Source organism: Saccopteryx bilineata, chromosome 3, assembly GCF_036850765.1.
Source record: "Saccopteryx bilineata isolate mSacBil1 chromosome 3, mSacBil1_pri_phased_curated, whole genome shotgun sequence".
Lineage (NCBI taxonomy): Eukaryota > Metazoa > Chordata > Mammalia > Chiroptera > Emballonuridae > Saccopteryx > Saccopteryx bilineata.
In genome coordinates, this window is record NC_089492.1 from 245,328,334 (window position 1) to 245,344,664 (window position 16,331).

At 47.4% G+C, this 16,331-nt stretch overlaps 1 non-coding gene across 1 annotated transcript; it reads right to left on the minus strand.

The window, feature by feature from the left end:
• Positions 1-10,381: 10,381 nt before the first annotated feature.
• Positions 10,382-10,457, minus strand: TRNAA-CGC (transfer RNA alanine (anticodon CGC)). The gene has a single exon. It is a non-coding gene; the product is annotated as a tRNA-Ala (tRNA).
• Positions 10,458-16,331: the final 5,874 nt, after the last annotated feature.

Here is a 16,331-nt window from a genome sequence, read left to right on the forward strand (position 1 = left end):
TTCGTCAGTCCCAGGCTGTGGCCCACAGACAGTAGCAGTGGGTTTTTGGCGGAAAATCAAATGGGGCTGGTGTAAGTAATTGGTCTCAGTCTGAGGCTTTACCAGGATGGGCTAGTGCATGCCGACTGCATGGAGTTCTGCATGTACACAGAAGGGGTGGAACGAAAGGGGGTCAGTATCTGGCTCATTTCTATATAAGCGTAGAAATTAAAGACCTTTGTTCAAAGAAGGCACTAAGCATTGTAGGCAGCACTGGCCAGATCCAGGTGGTCCTCTGGGAAATTCTTCTTGAAATGTGGCTGCAATATAACCAGAGCCCATTTTACACCTGAGCAAGTTGTCCAGGCTTCATCGATTGAGCCACTGATGCCTGATGCCTCTACTCACAGCATGGTGCAGGTACTCCCTCCCTGGAAGACCTCCAGCTTGGTGGTTTGAGATTTATCTCGGCTGTGATTTCTGTGAATGTGTGGACGGCAGGGCTGCACTGGCCCAGGGTCCCTGCGCCCCAGCTGTGTGAGAGTCAGGCCACGGGACTCCAGCCCCACCGACCTCCTGGGCCCCACATGCAGGTAGCGAGGGACTGCGGTGTGCACAGACACTCAAAATCACACTGAAATCCACAAGAAGTAGGTCGGCTTTGTATGAACACCATGTGAGGCGGTTCTAAACTGTCTGTGGAACCTCCGTCCCCCACTGCATTCTCCCCTCCATTCTCCTCTAGCACCACACTGAGAGCTCTGGTCCCTTTCTGTTCCCGCGCTCCATGGGCAGCTTCTTGAAGGCAGAGGCTGTGTTACATATCACCTTTGTGTCCCCAGTGCTGACGCACGGTAGGTACTCCATACTTGTGCTTTACACAGTCCAGCAGGAAGAGTGTATCTTTTACATTTAACATGCCTGGGTTGAAATCCCAGCACCACCACTAACCAACTGTGCAACTTTAGACAAGTTATTGCATCACTCCACCTTAATTGCCCCTCCTGGGTAATGGGTTTGATGGTAATTCCATATGCGTGTATTTCACATACATCTAGACACATGCATACCTAATGAGTAATAAATGGCGAATTTACCTGAATTAATGGGCATTTCCAGGCAAAAACACAGTGGGTATTCTGCCTTGTACCCCTCTCACTCCGTGCCCTCTCTGACATGGCCCTCTGTTCCAGGAACACCGGTCTGGGACCGTGACGTGAAGGCTTGTTCACGCTGGTGCTCACAGTGCCATCTGAGGAGTCGATGAGGGGGTTAGGTGGGGTCACTGGGAAACTGAGGCAGCAGACCAATGAGTGTGCCATTTTTCTGTGTTTTAGGCATCTTTATGTTGTCAGTCTGTTGGTATTTACTGCTTAAGTGGGGCTTCTAAAAGTTATTGTGTCTTTTAAGCCTCAAACCCACAGTGATCCAACAGACTGACCAGTCAAAACATAAGCTCTGGAAGGCTGACAAAACCCATCTTGTTCCTTGTTGGGTCACAAAGTTACTGCGTGCCATGATCAATTAGTGATTGCACTCATTTCATTGAGGATTGGGCTAGGTGCTGTGGTGGGCAGCAAACTCTCAGAGATGCGAACACAGCTCCTGGCATCACAGGGCCCAGCCCAGGTGGACTGCCATGCAGATCTGCAGGGGCCACCCTGGGGGCATCCAGAAAAGGCTGCTTATCTGTGCTTGGGCTTTGAAGGAGGCAGGGTGGGCAGATAGCAGTTTCTTTAGACAGAGAGAGCAAGAAAAGGCATTCCAAATAGAGGAAACGGCACGCACCAAACCACGATTGTACAAAGAGACATGGCTATTTGGGGAATAAAGCAGCTAACCAGTAGGAAGGGCAAGAGGACAGGAAAAGGCCACAGCAAAGGGCTTTCCTTGGGTCAAGACTAAGATTTAGGTTTTGTCTCAAAGGATGTGGAGGGGCTACTGAACAAGTTGAAGCAGCAGAACCCCTGATCAGACTGGTGGTTTGCACTCGGGGGGACACATGGAGGATGGACCAGAGAAGGCTGAGACCCAGCTTAGAGGCAGACTCCCAGGGGCTGGAGCGCCGTGCACCTGACACACCGGGGGGCGGGGGGCGTGTGGGGCCAGCGGAAGCGGTGGGCACTCAGGCGCTCCACAGTCAGACCTCTGCACTGCATGACCTTGGGACAGTTATGACTTCTCGAGATCTCAGGGTCCACGCCCAACTGCTGGCTCATTCTCCACGACCTCCTCCACTCTGAAATCTTATCCTTCTATCATCTTGATCTAAGGCATCCCCTTAGAATTACAGGTCTAGGAAATGAATTTCCTATATATATATATTTCCAACTGTTCAAGTCTCTCTTAATACTTTTATTCGGGACTTGTCTTCCCATGAGACACTCTGGGCTGTCAGTCTGTAATTAGACTTTCTCCCCACTCATAAAGCCAAGCCCTGTGGAGTGAGAGACAGAGCCGGATTAGCCTACTGTAAACAAATTTGGTCAGTCCCCTTCTCGCCAGTCTCGGTTCCAGCTGAGTGGATTTCAGCAGCTCCTGGGTGAATACTAATGGCTCCAGCGTACACCAGTTGCAAGAAAATAATCGTGTGTGCCTCCCTTTCTTGAGAATGCTGTGGGTTTCCCTTCGCAAGCCTCTCTGTGACAAAGCATGGGGCATGGTGGGAGCAGGGGGAGCAGAAGGGAGGCGTGCAAAGAAGCTAGGAAGGGCCTACGGCAGGACATAGGGCTCCCGAGTGTCACAGCACGTTCAGCCACTCATTTTCTTTGTAACCTTGCCAAAGTCACTTCAGCTCTCTGAGCCTCAGGTATCTCAACTGTAAAATGAGGCTGAGAACACCCACCTTGCAGGCCTGCTGGAAAGAGTAATTGAGATAATGCCCAGAAGAGCCTTTGGCAAAGCTCTGTGGGCGAGCGGACAGCGTCAGGGATCACAGGCTCAGCTGTGCTGGGCAAAGGGTCAGAGATTCAGGGCAGGTGGAGAGCACGCAGGAGAGTAGGTTTAAAATTCTCATCAGCATTGGAGGCCTAGAAAACAGGAGGGGGACGGACTTGATGCCCAGGAATAGCCCTCTGACTGAAACTGGACAGAGGTTTCCCCGCGATGGGGCAGAGGGAAGAATGCTAACATTTACGAGCACCTGTGCTTGGCTTGTAAACATTACAGGAACGTTAGATGCAAATACCTTTTTTACATTGTATTTTAAATTTTATTTTTAATTATAGACGAGAATTATTTTACCTAGTTCAGAGATGAGGAAACTGAGACCAGAAGAAGGAAGGAAGAAGGAGAGAGGGTTTCAGGCCAACTTAGTCTGACTTTGAAGTCTACGTATGCTCCCTGTCTTTGGAATTACAAGCACATCGAAGTCATATGTAGATGAGGGGCAGATATATAGTAATTGTGAAGAGAACAAATGATGTAGTTGGAGGAGCTCTACTAAGCTTTGTATAGGGCATCGCAGGGTGAAGAGTTCATGTCATAAACTACACATCACAAAGGCAGGGCCGTCTTCACTGGGACATCCCTGGAGCCCAGAACACTGCCTGGGACACAGCAGGCACTCTAAACATTTGTGGAATGAATGAATGAATCATAGGATACTCATCATCATCCTCTTAGCTTTTATGGCTGATCACAAATAGTAGGAAAGGAAAAGAAAGTTCTTCATGTAAAGTGTCCAAGGAATTTGCATACACATGTTGTACCAAATCTTTCCACCTCTCTTGCTGCATAGCAAACTAGCCCCATACTCAGTGACTGAAGACAACTTTGATTTATTATTTCTCAGGATTCTGTAGAAGGTCACCCACGGGCTATATTCAGCTGAAGGCACAATCAGGGCTGGACCATGTATGATGGCCTCTTACCTTTCAAGGTTCCTCTCTGCATGTCCTCCCATCATGCTGTAGTCTATCCCAGGCTACTTTCCAGCCCAGCCACTGACAAGAGAATGCTTCTGCTTGTCTTATGCTGGCTAATGTCCCATTGACAAAGCAAGTTTCATGGCCAGGCCCGGGATCAGTGTTGGAGGGGACCACTCAAGGCTATCTATACCAGGATGTATATGATTCATTGAGGGCAGGCGGTCACCTCAGTCTTCATGAGCAGCCCATACAATGAATATATATATGTAAAACACTTAGAGATGTGCCTGGGACTTAGGTTATACTACTTAAATATTAGTAAGAGCTAATTATTAGTATTAGCTAATTATAACATATGATAATTATTATTAAGCTTCTCACTGCAACACCTGTATTTTATTGACTATGAAATAAAAACCCCCATTATTAGGGAAGCACTGATGTATCCTTCAAGCTCTGTGTATATTAATCCTCTGTGTTACTAAAATCAGACAATGCATTCAAGTAGCTGAGTCAGCAACAAAATGTGACATTGAATTTTTCTGTCTCCTCTTCTACTAATTTTTTTTTGTCATTTTCCCAAAACTGGGTATGCATTTTGCTATTTCTAAAAGTGATGTTGGAACCTAAAGGTGGATTATTCATTTCTATAAGAATCTTGTTCACTCGCCCTGGCTGGTTGGCTCAGTGGTAGAGCATCGGCCTGGCGTGCAGAAGTCCCGGGTTTGATTCCCGGCCAGGGCACGCAGGAGAAGCGCCCATCTGCTTCTCCACCCCTCCCCCTCTCCTTCCTCTCTGTCTCTCTCTTCCCTTCCCGCAGCCGAGGCTCCATTGGAGCAAAGATGGCCCGGACACTGGGGATGGCTCCTTGGCCTCTGCCCCAGGTGCTAGAGTGGCTCTGGTCACAACTGAGCGAGGCCCCAGAAGGGCAGAGCATCGCCCCCTGGTGGGCAGAGCGTCGCCCCGGTGGGCGTGCCGGGTGGATCCCGGTCGGGCGCATGCGGGAGTCTGTCTGACTGTCTCTCCCCGTTTCCAGCTTCAGAAAAATACAAAAAAAAAAAAAAAAAAAAAAAGAATCTGTTCACTCAACAAACATTTTCTAAGTCCATGATGGTGATTTCTTCCCCTTCCCCAGGGACTGAAGATGCACAGGGGACCCAGTTCTGGCAGGTGAGCTGCAGAGAGACCCGTGGGTAGCTTCTGAGGAAGCCTGTTGACCCTGGGGAAATGGGGAAGGTATGCAAGGAGAATCCTCGTCTCCCGTCCTGCCTTTGGACATAGTTGGATGGGGCCATAACACTCAGAGATGCCTTTTCGACCTCTGTTAGTGCCGTGAGAAGAATGTGCTCTCGGTGGCCCACTAGTGCCAGAGAAGAGACATGCAGGCTGAACAACTCAACGAGCTAAGCAGCTTCAGGTTGAACTGGAGCTGCTCAGCTCGATCCAGACACACTGTGGCTGCTTTGCCTGCTTAACCTGACACAGATCTGTGAGGGAGAAAATGTGGTTTAAGTCACTGAGTTTGGGGGTAGTTGTTATGCAGCATTATGTAACAACAGCTATATGATACGGCATTTTATTTCCCGGTCTGCTGTAGAGTTGTAGAATCTGAAGTCTCAGCCCAGGGCCATGGTGATCTGGATGGGAATATAGCAAGAGAGTTCTTGAGAGAGGGGCCCTTGGCATTTAGGAATTTAGAAAAACATAGAGACTGGTGCCTGCTTCTCTCCTGGATCCTGAAGGCAGGAGACATGCTGCGGACCAAGAGAGGAGGGACCAAAGAGCAGTATGGTTGGGACAAGAAAGTTAAAACAATGACTTGATATAACCTAATTGCTAGAAGCAACCAAAAAGCAGTGCATTTACCAAGAAGCTGTGAGAAAGTGGATTTGAACAGAGCTTATCTGAAGACAGTGACTAGAAAATAAGTAAAATCCTATATGGCTTATACCCCTAGTTCCAATTATTTAATAATTCTACCCAACTTAGTATTTCTCTCTGCCTAAAAAAAGTGGTGTCATTTGCAGAATGGAAATTGCATTGTGCAGCCCTCCCCTGGACCCCCGCTGAAGTCTGGGCGCTGGGCTCTGTTTTCTTTTCCTTGCTTCATGCCAACCTATGGCTTACGTACCTGGCTTTGTCAGGAGAAATCTTTCAAATGGAATTTGAATCTATAGATGCATAATTTAAATATTGTCTTCAAGCCTACAGAGATTTTCAAGAAATCTTAGGAATTTAGACATGTGATCAATGCTGTTACTGCTACAATTAAAATTACTAAGGGCGGCAGCAGAAGAGACGAACATTTCCTGAGCACTCCTACGAGCCCAGCTCTATGGAAGCGTTCTGCCCGTGATTTATCCAATCCTCACACCAGCAGAGTAGGTGGATTTTACTATGTCACATTCTTCCAATAATAATAAAGCAACATCTGTTGGGCACGACCCCTGCATTGGGCTTTAAAAAGAGCTTTTTACAAGCCCTGGCCGGTTGGCTCAGTGGTAGAGCGTCGGCCTGGCGTACAGGGGACCTGGGTTCGATTCCCGGCCAGGGCACACAGGAGAGGCGCCCATTTGCTTCTCCATCCCTCCCCCCCTCCTTCCTCTCTGTCTCTCTCTTCCCCTCCCGCAGCCAAGGCTCCACTGGAGCAAAGATGGCCCGGGCGCTGGGGATGGCTCTGTGGCCTCTGCCTCAGGCACTGGAATGGCTCTGGATGCAGCAAAGCGACGCCCCAGAGGGGCAGAGCATCACCCCCTGGTGGGCGTGCCGGGTGGATCCCGGTCGGGCGCATGCAGGAGTCTGTCTGACTGCCTCCCCATTTCCAGCTTCGGAAAAATGAAAAAAAAAAAATTTTTTTTTTAAAAGAGCTTTTACATGTGTCACCTCAGTGCCTTCTCACAACTCTGTCACCTGGGATGATTATCTCCCCATCTATCGGATGAGATAGCTGAGGAGTCAGTGAGGGAAAGAACTTTCTCCACATCACTCAGTCAAGAAGAAACAGTGCCAGGAACTGAACCCTGGTCTTCCTGATTCTAAAAGCATACTCATTCTGCTTCATCATTGTCTCCCAGAGACAGAAACCATGTTACCAGGTCTGGTGCTCTGACCTCTTGGCCCCAGTCCAGATTAGTCTGCTCACCCATTCCGGATATCTACCCTGGACCAAGAGAGCTGGATTACTGATGTGCACGCAATCCCATGTCGATGCAATCTGGTGACTCCAGGACAAAGGCAAGCATAAAAGGAAAGGAAACATCTAATGACTTTTGACTAATGTCCAACCAGCAGCTCCCTCTCCTAGTTTTGCCACAGAGACCAAACTGTCACCAGCCCCAGGGAAAGGGGACCCTACACTGCTGATGCTGGGGCCTTGACGGGGGAACAGCCCATGGGCATTAAGAAAAGAAACAAACATACACATTATTTGTTCATAAAACTTCACAGTTCACAAATCCCTTTCATATACTTCAAGTCTTGCATCCACCCTGTGAAATAAATATTATCATGCCCAATTTATTGGCAGATGTTGCATTTCAAATTTAACTCTCTGTTATCAAATACCTTGTGCTATGCCATCTTCCAGTACAATATATAAAACTACTATATAACTAATTTGTAGCCGGAGGGCAGACTGTGGCATGGCCATTTTAAAACATGACCCCAAAACTTGTTGATACTCTTTCCATTAACAGGGCAGTTCTGTGGCCCTGGCCCTTGAATCTGGACTCTGGGACTGCTTGACGGATAGAATATGACAGAAGTGGTTCAAGTCCGGGGCTTAATAACTTGACAGCTTTCACTTCCTGTCCTTTGGGACGTCAGGTCTTTACGCCGAGCTACCATTCTCTGAGGAAACCCAAGCCACGCTGTGGAGCGACCCACGTGGAGAGCGGCTGACAGCAGCCTTGCCGGCTCTGGGAGTGAGCCATCTTGGAAGATAGTCCCCAGATGAGCCACCAGCCAATGCTGCATGTAACAAGGACGAGACGTCCCTTCTGAGCCCTGACCAAATTTCAGAGCCGTGAGCAAACTCAATAATTGTTGCAGTTTTACACCGTTGTGTTTGGGGTGGTTCGTGACATAGCAATACATACTTGGAAGAGGGGAACTGACATCTGTGAAGCCTTTACTCTACCACAAGGCCATTACAGTGAGAGTCATTTCAGCAATCCACTTAAACAGACAAAGAAACCGGTGCTCTTAAACGGTAAATGCCTTGCCTGAGATCCCATCCCTCATAAGGGGGTGAGCATGAGTTCGGATTCAATCTAGAAAACGTCTCCAATCCCCTCCTGTCACTAAACCATGGGGCAGTGAGTCAGAGACAACTGCTCTCTAGCTTCCTGACCACCTGTTAGCCTTTTTCTAGCAAGACCCTGCATGGGCTGTGAGCTCAAAGCAAGTACACCCGCTAACTCTGTCTTCAGGTTGCATGACGCTTATTTGGAGATAATAAATGCGTCCAGGTTTGAGTTCTAGGTGTAACTTCAGGGTGTGGCCCCTAGGGCAGTGGGTCGGCTGAGTAACTTTCTGGCTGCATGACTTTGGGCTCATCACTTAACCTCCCTGAGCCTCAATTTCCTCATTTGTGAGATAAGGACAGAAATACCAACCTCATAAATTTGTTGTGAGGCTCTAATGAGGACGTATTAAGTAAATGACTTCACATAGTACCTGGCCCAAAATAAATATTCAATACATTCAGTGTCTCTTACATTGAGGGCTTAGAGGTGGGAGAGCTTCCTTTGCTCACCCCCCTGACCCCATAGAGAAGGCTCCCTAGGGTCACACTGAAGCAGACACAGCCTACTCCTGAGGACTGTTTCCTTTACTCTCCTTAAGATCCGGCCCGTCTCACCGTCACTTCTGCAGCCCCTCCAGACAAGAACAAAGCTCTAGCCACAGCCAGTAAGCTTTGCTCACAAATTCCTCCTTCACGAGTGACTGAGCCCCGATGCTGGAAAGAAGCATTCCTTTGAATCATGTAAATCCTCACTCATCTCCAAATTGGGTGCTGGAGTGCCTCAGGGAAACGATTTTACAGCCTCGCGGACTTCCCGATACAGGCTCCAATCACTCTTGCAGATAATCCAGCGGCCTGCGCCAGACACAAGACCAGGGGGGAGCTCCCCGCCTTCCGGCTGGAGCAATGGTCCCCTGGGCGGAAGGGACAGTCTCTTCCCACCCGGGACAGGAGAGGTCTTTAGCCGCCCGCCCCCTGCAGCCCTCCCTAGACACTGCAGAAGGAATTCAGTGAGTTCTGGCTCACATTCTCACTTAACAAAGGACCTCTGATTCTGGCGGGAGGGCTGTCTTGAGAAAAGGTGGCTGGAATCCGAGGTTAAGGTTGCCTGCGCTTTCCCTCACATCCTCCTGGCTTTCAGAGGAGGGTAATGCTATGATGGACAGAGCCATCTCTGTGTCTCTACACAAGGAAAGGCTTTCTAGCCTGCTCTGCCTCTGGGGAGAACTATCTTTTCTTGTACTGCTACTTTTTTTTAATGCAAGCAGTAGATTATTCAACCCACACCAACAGAGCTGAGTGAAGTGCCCAGCCAGCCCTGTCTGCCTAATGATGCTGTGGCTGCCTTGTCAGAGATGGCACAGTTCCCCATGTTGGTTTGGAAGATTACTGTTAGACCTGGTCAGTTAGCTCAGTGGAAAGAGCATCAGCCCAGTGTATGGATGATCTGGGTTCAATTCCCGATCAGGGCACACATGAGAAGCGACCGTCTGCTTCTCTCCCCCTCCCCCTTCTCTCCCTCTTCCCTGCTCAAAGCCAGTGGCTCAGTTGGTTTGAGTGTCAGCCCCAGGTGCTGAAGATACTTCAGTTGGTCTGAGCTTGTCAGCCTCAGGTGCTGAGGAGAGCTGTGTTGACTCCAGCATCCACCCCAGATGGGGGTTGCCAGGTGGATCCCAGTTGGAGCACATGCAAGAGTTGGTCTCACTTCCTCTCACTTAAAAAAAAAAAGATTACTTTCCTCTCAAGTCATTGAGAGCCCAAATTTTATTGAAAATATTAGAAAACAGGTCAGCAGCTCCATCAATAATTATAATCATAAAAATTACTACTGTATCTGTTTTTGAGAGCTTAGTCTTCAAGGACTTATCATAATATCAAAGTATTTCATGCTCTAGCCCCAAAAGGTAGATCTTACTGCCTACATTTCATATATGCAGAAACACATTTATTTATTTATTTATTTATTTATTTATTTTTATTTTGTATTTTTTCTGAAGCTGGAAAAAGGGAGAGATAGTCAGACAGACTCCCGCATGCGCCCGACCGGGATCCACCCGGCACGCCCACTAGGGGCGACGCTCTGCCCACCAGGGGGCGATGCTCTGCCCCTTCGGGGTGTCGCTCTGCTGCAACCAGAGCCACTCTAGCGCCTGGGGCAAAGGCCAAGGAGCCATCCCCAGCGCCCGGGCCATCTTTGCTCCAATGGAGCCTTGGCTGCGGGAGGGGAAGAGAGAGATAGAGAGGAAGGAGGGGGGGGATGGAGAAGCAAATGGGCACTTCTCCTATGTGCCCTGGCCGGGAATCGAACCCGGGTCCCCCGCACGCGAGGCCGACGCTCTACCGCTGAGCCAACCAGCCAGGGCCCAGAAACACATTTAATAGTGAAATAATTTGCCCAAGATCACACAGCTACTAAGTGGCAGAATTAGAATTTCATTTGTGCCATCTTTAACCATTGTAAATGCTGAGAAAAGTTCCCATCTGATGGCTGTCCGATTTTAGAGGAGCGTGCTATGCAGATCAGCTAAGTGACAGGGCGTGCGTGCCTGGCCCAGGCTCTCCATTCATAGTTCACCTTCCCCCTGTCCTGAGTCAGTGCAGGGCAAGCCAGGGTCTTGCTCTGTCCTTACCAGCATTTGCCTTGCACCCTTGAGTTCACTCTCAGCTGGCGTGGGAACCAGTAACCTAACCAAACTGAAGGGCCTGTGGTTGGGGCTCAGGCCATATTTCCCCTGCCCTCTGGGTCCTGCTGTCAGGGCCAGAGCCCATCAGCAGGAGAATTCCTTACAGAGCATCAAACCAGGCTAGAGACTCCCAGGGGCTTCAATGGACCAGAATCAATAGACATTCAAAAATCATCCACAATATTTTATGAAGAGCAAATATAATGTACAGTGTTGGGTTTGTCCACCATCCTCTTCTAAGGGATACTGTTCAGCATGTGACTCCTTGACAGCCCCCAACTGCAGTCGGTGGGGACACCTGACCGAAGGCCAGCTATGACGTGGCCAATCACGCTTGCATTCTGGGGATCCTGAATTGAAAGACGTGAGGACAGTTCCAGTTGTTGGTAGCAGACACTGAGGCTGGTTGAATGCCCAGAGAAAGTCTATGAGGTAGAACAGAGTGGCTGAATACATGGGTGTGATTTGCAAATGGAAGTGGCAACAGTGCGGAAACCCGTACACGCAGGAGCCCTGGGGAAGACCAGAGCCACGTGGAGAAGCCAGTTGTTGGTGGGAAGGGAAGCAGAGAGAAGCCAGTGCTTGGCGATCACGCAGCTGTGCTAATGGCAACACTAGGATGGAGATTCTGCAAACTCTTCAGCTGGGGTCCCTGGAGGTGCCCTGTCGCCGGCTGCCCTCTGGTGCCGTCACCCACTTGTCGTTTCTGCCTGTGGCTTCAAAGCAAATCCTCAGGAATCTGGGCCCATGCGCTCAGAATTTGTGAAAATGCAGAACCAGACTCAGTTCAAATGGATTTGTTGCCACTGTTAAGGAAACAAGAGAACTTACCAAAGAAAGTTAATATTTATTGACCACCCCATGGTAGGCTATGTACTCGTGTAAACCACTTCATTTCATCTTTACATCCATTCTGCAAGACAAGTGTTGTAGAAACTGATCAGAGAGATTAAGTAAATTGTCTGGAGCCGAACTTTTACTGCCTCACAGAGGCAACCACACTCTGGTTCCTGCTCTTAGATTCCTGGGACCTCCCCTCTGCTAAGGCCATCCTTACAGTGACACCCTCTCCTCCTCCTTCCTTTTCTTGTGCTTTGTGCATAAGTCTCTTTTCATGACAACTAAGAGAAGGCTGTTAAAGTCCTCCTCTCTGCACACTTGTATTTGTGCAGGGTAATCGGCTTATTTGTATTTTATAGACCGAACTTAAATAGATGCTATACTTTATCTGTGGATATCTGGAAAACAAGGGCTACATGGATGGCCTGCCAATAACCAAGTGGAGTGATTATGATGCGATGCGCTTTTCTTAGCTTTTGCTTCCAAGGTATGCCTTTATTCCCATGGGGTTTTTCCCCCCACATTTAATTTTAGCGATTTAATATCTTATATACCCTTATAAGTTTCTTTCCAGGACAAGATAATATATAAATGAATGTTTACAAAGGAATGATATGTGTCAGGGTCCTGGTAATAAACAGACTTTACCCTGGGTAATTCAAAAGGAGAGATTTTTAACAACAGGACTGCTCATGAAGGACAGGGTTGAGGGAGCTGACAAGGGGCGATGTGGTACCCAGAGGTTAGCAAGAGTAGGAAGCCATTATACCCCTACTAGTTGGGAGACCAAGGGGAAGAAAGGTTATGACTGGAGCCCAATGTGTACAGGACCATGAGGAGGGTGCTGGGACCCATCCAGGTGGTGCAGTCTGTGTGCGTCAGCCTCCCAGGACGCAAAGAAAGACCGAGAGCCTCAGGAGGGGGTGTTGAAGGGAACTAAGACTAAGAGGCAGTGATGAGCACGTGCTCTTAGACTTGAGCCCGGTCACAAACAGGGTTGAGCCCAGGAGCGATAGGAGTGAGCAGAGGTGAGTGTCCAGGTCCACTTCTGTCAATGGAGAGCTGATGTTGGGCTCACCATGTGGCTTGACAGTGGTCTTTCTAGCATCATCAGCTTTCTTTCAGTTCTGCGCTGATCTGACCCTCAGAGTCCTGGCAACCTGCAAGATGACAGCAGCCCACCCTCCTTCCAAGCCCGACGCCTTGCACTTCCAAGTTCCCCAGGTACAAGCTGAAGCTGTCACCCTTATCAGCTCCTGCAGTTCTGCTGTTCCCACAGTCAGGGGAAGGGTTCTAAGCAGACACTGCAGCTGCTGGAGAGTGCGGGGTGTATGTGTTCTCAACCCGCTCTCCACTGCTTTGTCCCAGCTCCTGGAGAAAGCACTTCCCGGCTCAGGTGAGTGCTGAGAACTTGGGAGAGCACACCCCTACTCCACAGCCTGCCCCTTTCAGAGCTAAGGGATCCGTGAGAGAACCCTCACACCAGGTGGGCTCGCCTTCAGCCAGTGCTCATTTCTGCCATGGCCTCAAAGCACATCCTCAGGAACCCACACCCAAGGGCTCAGAACTGTGGAAACACAGAACCAGACTCAGTTCCGGTTTATTCATTGCCATCCTTAAGGAAACAAGAGAACTTACCAAAGAAAGTTCGTATTTATTGACTACCGCATGACGTGCTAGGTACTGATGTAAACGACTTCATTTCATCTTTACATCCATTCTGTGAGACGGGTGTGGGGAAAACGGAAGATCAGAGAGGGGAAGTTGCCCAGAGTCTCAGTTATGTGGCCTCATGGGGGCAAGGTTCAGGCTCTCTCTGGAGCCAAAAACTACACTTGTCCCATTACACCAGGCTGTTGCTTTAGCAAAAGAGTGTTGCTCACTGGACTGGTTGGGGAGAGCAGCGGCTCTTTTTAACACAACATTCTGGTTATGAAAACCAGGATCTTCTGAGCTTTATGGTATTGTATGTCTTTAGAGTTGCAAGTAATAAAACTATTACTTCCTAATTAATTCTATAACGTTCATTATTTAATAGCTTGGACAACATTATTTTAGTTTACCTCCCATGTTCTTGGAAAGAATGAGTAATATTCACTGTGGTTGTGTGGATGGACACACTCTCTCTCTCTCTCTCTCTCTCTCTCTCTCTCTCTCTCTCTCCTCCAGCTACCTTCCCAAGCCCATCAAATTCCTCACTGCCTCAGGGCAAGTATCTCATGCCCACCAGGGCCAGAATTCATATCCTCTGATTTACGTTTTAAAGAGAGATTTACACAGGATTACAGTCTTTTTTCTTTGGTTGTGGTTCCTTCCAATTTCCATTGTCTGAATCATAGCCACAGAATAAATTGAATCTTTTTCTAACATAGAATATATTACTCTTGAAATAGTAGGAAATGTTGATAATTGCCTTTTATTGGACTCACAAATAATTTATAAGTTGGTCTGGTTTGAAAAAAATATATATATCAGTCTTTAATTTCTTAGGCTTCTTCCTGGAGGCTAGAAGCAGCCTCTAAAAATACCTGTGTAGGGATGGGCCGAGCACTCCTCCTGGTGGCCATTGTGCAGGATTGCAGGCTCAGTAAATGGACCTCAAGCTGCAGACGCAGCATTTGAATAATTCTTTCTCCTCTAAGTACACAGAGAAATTTGATTTATGCTTCACAGTCATGTCTGCATTCCAGAGTACTTCTCCCTATAAAGTCCATCAGCTTTGGGGATAAGTAACTGATCAATCCCTCATATGCATTATTATGCAGGGAACACTTCTCAGAGGTAGTAACAGCTTCTGTGGTTTACCTAATGTCAGGGAAACTGAGTTTCTTCTTTTCTTAAGAAAATACCGAGGGGAAAAAATACAAATTGACCTTTACATAAGCAGGGTAACTGATTACCGAGGGGATTAACAAAACGTAAGTGTATATAGGGCTGGGGGATCTGCGGGGGAGAGAGAAACAGGAGAAATGGAAGGCCATGGAAATACAATGTTAGCTTAGCATCCTGGCCCCACTGACAAGCTGTGGTCGCAGCGTCCTGAGATGGCGCTCCACAAGGGGGACAGGTAGTAACACTGGAAGACTCTGTGTCCCAGCCTTCCTTGCAATTGGGAGCCATGTAATGAGTTCTGGCCAGTGGGATGTGAGCAGAGATATTATCTATGGCACTCCCGGACCTTACCCAAAAGCAGCCCTAGTGATTTTTTTCACACACTTTCTGTCTCTGTGGGCACACCAATGGAAATGAAATAATGCAAGATGTCAGGGTCACACAAAGGAAATGAGCCAAATCCGTAAGTCATCACTTAAAGGACACTCACCCAGGAGAGCCATCTGGTTCTCATCAAACTGTGATGTAAAAAATAAACATATATGTGAGCCACTGAAGTTTGAGGGCAATTGTTTTCATAGCACTAGCATTAATTACCCTGACTGTTGAGGCAGTTCTGTTCACCTCGTTGAGCCAGTTTCCTCAACTAAAAATAAGGATGATATATGAAGATTTAATGAAATAATGTGTGTGAAAACATTTGGCACAGACGCTGAGTTCAATAAATGCTGGTTAAAAAGCAATCGTGTCTCGCATAAGCTATATTTTCATTCCGAAGGGGTATTTTTATTGTTATCACACAGGTTTCTATTGCAAGAAAAAGAAGACCCAACTCCAACCAGCAAGCCAAATGAGGATTTTATTGGCTCCCATAGCTAGAAGCTCCAAGTGTAGATAAAGCCTTAGGGCTGGATTAATCCATCCAGAAGCTCAAGGACACAGGTTCTTCCTCTGGTCTCCACTGCTCTTCTCCCTGGTAAGCTTCGTTTTGAAACTAACACCCCTAATATTCAAATAGCTGACAGCTCTGCTACTGTATGTTCCTAGACTGTTTTGACAGTAAGAGGCAATCTCAGTCCAGTGTTCTAAGAAGGAATCCTCTGATTCTTCTGATTGGACTAGCTTAGATCACATGCTCACTCCTTAACCAATCACTTTGTTGAGGTGGAGAGCATATGCTGATGACTTGCCAATCAGGACCCATATCTGGAGCTAGGGGTGGACTCAACTTTCCTTAAATTACATAGGATTGTGGGGAAAGAATGAAAGCACACTTTTAAAAAAAAAGATTTGGGCCCTGGCCAGATAGCTCAGTTAGTTACAGAGTTGTTTGATACATAAAGGTTGTGGGTTTGATCCCTGGTTAGGGCACATATAGGAACAGATCAATATTTCTGTCTGTCTCTCACCCCCTTTCTTTCTCTCTAAAGTAAATAAAAAAAACTTAAAAGAATGTTTTAAGTAGGAGAATGAAAGATCAGGAGAAAAATGAATGCTAAATAGGCTACTAAAAGGGTGTGCTATAATGGTATTTTCCTTGAAGCAAAAACAAGTTGTAGAAATAGATAATAAATGTTATTTTGTGATCACTCAAAGTAACCACCCAACCTTTCTGAGATCTGTAAGTTAACTGGACATTATAGTTTTCAACTTCCTAACTCCTAACAATGAGTCTCCTAAAATATTCTCAGATATGATCAACTTCTTAAAATATACACAGATATTGACTTCTTGTCTCTCTTGACAGTGCAGTGTTAAAAAAAAAGTCTCTTAAGAATAATTTCTTGCTCTTCTTTCTTCTCCTCTCTTTATTTCCCTTTGATTTTGTGCAAGTGTTTTAAAAGCATAAGATGCTACACAAATGGGAGGGACTGGTTTTTT